General features: G+C 43.9%; 1 pseudogene; it reads left to right on the top strand.

Annotated features, from left to right (window-relative positions):
* The first annotated feature begins 1906 nt into the window (after nt 1-1906).
* On the top strand, nt 1907-2884 carry LOC139388220 (claudin-4-like; annotated as a pseudogene).
* The last annotated feature ends 3116 nt before the right edge of the window (nt 2885-6000 follow it).

The raw sequence follows: 6000 nt of genomic DNA, 5'->3' as shown, positions 1-6000 counted from the left end.
TCAGTACATCAGAGTGCAGAATTATTGCAAGCCTTGTCAATGAAACAGTAATCATTAGTCTATGTAATGTATTATATTGTTCATTTCAGACATCAAGAACAAACTTCGGAGTGACAGCATTTTCATGGGCATGGATATTGTGGAAATGGTGGAGGTCGTGGGTGTTGGGTGGTCCTTTGCAAGCAGTGAGTAAGTTTCCTTCAGATAGATGACACAGACACAGGACTCTTGGTATTAAAGTCTTCCAGATAGATGACACAGACACAGGAATCTTGGTATTAAAGTCGTTAGTAATAAAATGCAATTGCAGACAGAGATTCACATACAGAATACCTCAGTAGTCTATAGTATAGATCTGTGTGGCGAAACAGGAGACATCACTCCTTATACTAGTTGGTGTGGACAACCTACTGTCAACCATACCTTAACATTGATACATTGGATTAGGTACAAAGTATCTAAGATGAGAAAAACATGTCTAGACTGTGGTTTCTCACTCTGCTATTAGCCATCAACCACACCTGTGTAGTCTCAGACACTTTGCTGCTTTCGGAACATCTCGGCCTTGAGGCTACGTGACTATCAATAGATGCAGGCAGTTCTCACTCTGAGAAGTAAAGCAGTACATCTCCATTACCAAGTACTTTTCTATCATTGCACATTGCAAGCATACGAAGGTTACAACCTGATTACAGTAATCATGTCATTGGTATTTTTCTACATTGTCATTAACAGGTCACAGAGGAGTTTATGACATATATTCAGTTAATTTAGACTGCGAGGAGAAATTCCTGAGGAGAATCTGCAATGAAGGGTTAAATTCTCAATGTTTCTTATGCCCATATTAAAACTTCTCTTTACGTTTCTTTAAAATGGGACAAAAAATTAGATGAATTTAAGTGGAGAAAGATTTGAGTCAGTAGTTGATTTTTTAACCCTGTTAAATATGTTTAAATAAAAATATTGTATCTGACTGCAAAACATTTTCTGGTTGCTGTTGTGCATTTCCTGTTTATGTTCACTACATCACCAACAAGCCTACAGTCAGTGATCGGGACATTCTAACTGAAACATACAGTATATCATAGTGTAGAATTATTTCAAGCCTTGTCAATGAAACAGTAATCATTAGTCTATTTAGTCTATTGTATAGTTCATTTCAGTACATCAATCCAACCTTACAATTATTTATTTCACAATCAAGAGTTTCTCAGCATATAGTTTCAATCTATTGATGTGTACTCTTAGGCCCAGTCCCTTTATCACTGCCCCTCAGAACAGGCTTCGGGGTCTAGGGGGGATGTTGCCCCTAGTTACTGATCAACAACCTGTCACGAGAACAACCTGTCACGAGAATTTCCACCCCAATGATGATATTGATGGTAACTGAACAATACTTTAAGCTTTGACCAATTCCCGAGGTTTGTAAGACTCTGGGTTTAATAATAATTACGCAAAGACTAAGATTCTGCAAAAGGTTAGTTGTAGTTTATCCAGAGAGCGCTGAAGTCAAACAATGCATACACAGTCATTTTATAACTCTTACCCCCACCCGCCTGGCAGTTTCTCCCCGTGCCTGTCCTCCCTAGATTAGAGGGGCCTTGGAAAGGCCCTCTGTCCTGTTATCAGTTGTCAGAGTTACAACCAGGTCATGTGTAGTTCAATTGTCCTTTGTTTTCTCAACCATCCATTTCTTTAACTTGTCTCACACATACATTATTGGATTATAGTCTTATAATTCTAATACATTTCACATCGTCTTATAATTAGAATACATTTCACATAGTCTTATACGTTTCAGGGGGGAATTCTTTAGTCATTACTTTAAACATATAAATTACTTTATCACAAACTTCGGAGTGAACGAATCAGCTGAGCGAGACACAGTCAGGGAGATAGCATTTTGATGGGCATGGATATCGTGTAAATGGTGGAGGTCGTGGTCATCGCCATGGGAGTCCTAGGATTAATACTGGCCGTCGTGATCTGTGCTCTCCCCACCTGAATAGAGACAACCTTCATAGCAACTAACTTTACCAACACAGGTGTGGTCTTGTACGGCCTGTGGATGAGCTGTGTGACCCAAGGCATGGGAGAGACACAGTGTGAGGTGTACAACTCCATTGGGTGGTATTTGCCCGATGTTCTGCAGGCCGCCAGAGCCATGATCCTCACTGCCATCATCCTGGGGGTTCTGGGGGTCGTGGTCTCCATGGCCGGTGCCAAGTGAGCCAACTGCGTCAAAGACGAAACGTCTCAGGACAAGTTGATACATTTTGCTGAAATACAATTCATCTTGGCCGGAATTATCATCCTCATCCATGTTTTCTTGCTAGCAATATCAATCATCGACCATTCCACGCAGATAGAAAGAAAGACAGTATTGGGGGCCTCGCTGTACTTCGGCTGGGTGGTGGCCGCCCTGCTCCTGAGGGTCATACTGTGCATCACTGTGGGAATCTTTGGATGTTTAGTCTACCTAGTGGCCTGTTATATCTCTGTAGGGAATTATCCTGAATCCCAATATATGGACATATGGGTGGTTCTGATGACTATCACCTCCATCTCCTCCTTCCTGGGAGATCTAGGAGTGATGGGGTCCATATTTGGGACCAGGTGCTGTAACTGCATCAAGAGTAACAGGACAAGGGTCAAGGCCAGGTTTATCGTTGCAATATTCTTCATCCTGGCCGTTATACTGCAGCTCACCACTGAATTTGAGGTTTTCCATTACTTGATAATGGATGTCCACCTGCAGCTCACATATCTTGTCTGGTTTATCCGATACGACCTGATTGTTTTAGCTGAGTTGAGTAGCTGGTCTGCCTCCATGCTCCTGATAGGAGGGACCAGACAGGGCTGCTGCATTTTCAAGAGGAACTAGCCAGACTACTAGCCTTTGGTTGCCTTTCCTTCCAGTTCTCTGCTGCCAATGACTGGAATGAACTGCAAAAGTCACTGAAGCTGGAGACTCATATCTCCCTCACTAGCTTTAAGCACCAGCTGTCAGAGCAGCTCACAGATCACTGTACCTGTACATAGCCCATCTGTAAACAGCCCATCTATCTACCTCATCCCCATGCTGTGTTTATTTATTTATCTTGCTCCTTTGCACCCCAGTATCTCTACATGCACATCATCTTCTGCACATCTACCATTCCTGTGTTTAATTGCTACATTGTAATTTCTTCGCCACCATGGCCTATTTATTGCCTTAACTCCCTTATCTTACCTCATTTGCACTTTTTTTCTTATTTTTTTCTACTGTATTATTGACTATGCTTTGTTTATTCCATGTGTAACTCTGTGTTGTTGTATGTGTCCAATTGATATGCTTTATCTTGGCCAGGTCACAGTTGCAAATGAGAACTTGTTCTCAACTAGCCCACCTGGTTAAATAAAGGTGAAATAAAAAAAATAACAACAAAACCAGAATGAGGTCAATGTCCTTCCAGGATACCCGGGCCAGGTCGATTAAAAAGGCCTGCTCGCTGAAGTGTTTTAGGGAGCGTTTGACAGTGATGAGCGCTGGTCGGTTGACCGCAGATCATTACGGATGCAGGCAATGAGGCAGTGATCGCTGAGATCCTGGTTGAAGACAGCAGAGGTGTATTTGGAGGGCAGGTTGGTAAGGATGATATCTATGAGGTGTCCGTGTTTACGGATTTGGGGTTGTACCTGGTAGGTTCAATGATAATTTGAAAGAGATTGAGGGCATCAAGCTTAGATTGTAGGACGGCCGGGGTGTTAAGCATGTCCCAGTTTAGGTCACCTAACAGCACGAGCTCAGAAGAAAGATAGGGGGCAATCAATTCACATATGGTATCCAGGGCACAGCTGGGGGCAGCGGGTGGTCTGTAGCAAGCGGCAATGGTGAGAGACTTGTTTCTGGAAAGGTGGATTTTTAAAAGTAGGAGCTCAAATTGTTTGGGCACAGACCTGGATAGTAAGACAGAACTCTGCAGGCTATCTCTGCAGTAGATTGCAACTCCGCCCCCTTTGGCAGTTCTATCTTGTCGGAAAATGGACATTTCTAAGCCAGGATTCAGACACAGCTAGGACATCTGGTTTGACAGAGTGTGCTAAGGCAACGAATAAAACAAACTTAGGGAGGAGGCTTCATATGTTAACATGCATGAAACCAAGGCTTTTACGGTTACATAAGTCAACAAATGAGAGCGCCTGGGGAATGGGAGTGAAGCTAGGCACTGCAGGGTCTGGATTAACCTCCACATCACCAGAGGAACAGAGTAGGAGTAGGATAAGTTTCGGCTAAAGGCAATAAGAACTGGTTGTCTAGTACGTTTGGAACAGAGAGTAAAAGGAGCAGGTTTCTGGGCACAGAAAAATAGATTCAAGGCATAATGTACAGACAAAGGTATGGTAGTATTAGAATACATTAGAGGTAAACCCATGCACTGAGTGACGATGAGAGATATAATGTCCCTAGAAACATAATTTAAACCAGGTGAGGTCACTGCATGTGTGGGAGGTGGAACTAAAGGGTTAACTAAGGCTTATTGAGCAGGGCTAGAGGCCCTATAGTAAAATAAGTCAATAATTACTAACCAAGACAGAAATGGACAAGGCATATTGACATTAGGGAGAGGCATGCGTAGCCGAGTGATCATAGCGGTACAGTGAGTGGCTCGGGCCGGAGACACGGCGATTCAGGTAGCTAGCGGGCCGGGGCAAGCAAGCTAGCAGAAGGGCCTTAGAGGGACGTCGCGGTGGAAAAAGTCTGTTGTAGCCCCCTCGTGCTGTTAAATCTGCAGACCAGTCGTCGTGGATCAGCAGGGCTCTGTGTGGTAGAAGGGTCCAAGCCAATTGGCAGAATAGGTATAGTGGCCAAAGAATTTGTCCGATGGGCCTCTTAAGCTAACAGTCTGATATGCTCTAGACAGCTAGCGGGCCACGGCTGGCAGGCTAGCAGATGGGCAGTCAGGGGACGTTGCGATGAAGGAGCCAGTTGATAAACCCCCTCGGGCGAATTACGTCGGTAGTCCAGTCGTGATGGGTCGGCGGGGTCCAGGCCGATTGGCAAAATAGGTATTGTAGCCCAAGGAGTGGCTGATGGACCTCTTCGGCTAGCTGGGAGATAGCAAGGCTAGCGAGGCTAGCTCCAGGACAATTGGTTCTTGCTTCTGGACAGAGACGTTAGACAGGAGTGGCCACTCAGATAGCAGCTAACTAGCTGCGATGATCCAGGTGAAAAGGTTCAGAGCTTGCGGTAGGAATCTGGAGATATGGAGAAAAATAAATCCAATTTGCTCTGGGTTGAGTCGCGCAGTGCAGACTGGCGAGAGTTGTCCGGGCTAATAGTAGCTGATTTCACACCTATCTGGTCCCTTCCAATATTATAACATTGAACAGATAGGATGGAGACCATTTTTCATCATAGAATCATACAATTATTGGATTCCTATAGTTTTTGTAACAAGAAGGTAGTTTTTGCCGAGGCTAGCTACTTCCTCTTCAAGGTGCTGCAGCAGAGTATGGTCCCTCCTATCAGGAGCATGGAGGCAGACCATCTTTTGAATTCAGCAGAAAATACAAAACCTCCCACATGTATTCAGGAAAATTATGCTTCAAGTAATAGGTCAAGAAGACAGTGGTAAACTGCAGGTTTACATCCCGGATGAAGAATATTCCAGTGATAAACCTGGATTTGACCCTGGTCCTGTTACTCTTGATGCAGGTACAACACTTGGACCCAAAGTTTGATACTTCTGTTTATGTTTCTATAAAATGGGATGAATTTAACAAGGCATTTCTGGTGTGGTTGAAAAACAAGTTTTAAAGACTCCAACCTAAGTGAATGTAAACTTCTGACTTCAATTGTATATCAACAAATTGGTGAGGGCACTAGAACAATCTGCTTTACCTGGCCTCACCCTCGAATCTGAAGTCAAATGTCTACTGTTTGCTGATGATCTGGTGCCTACAGCAGCACCTAGATCTTCTGCACAGATTCTGTCAGACCTGGGCCCTGACAGTAAA

The sequence above is a fragment of the Oncorhynchus clarkii genome, chromosome 29 (assembly GCF_045791955.1).
Source record: "Oncorhynchus clarkii lewisi isolate Uvic-CL-2024 chromosome 29, UVic_Ocla_1.0, whole genome shotgun sequence".
Taxonomy (NCBI): Eukaryota; Metazoa; Chordata; class Actinopteri; order Salmoniformes; family Salmonidae; genus Oncorhynchus; species Oncorhynchus clarkii.
The sequence above is the reverse complement of the archived record's forward strand: the minus strand, read 5'-3'. Positions and strand labels throughout refer to the sequence as shown.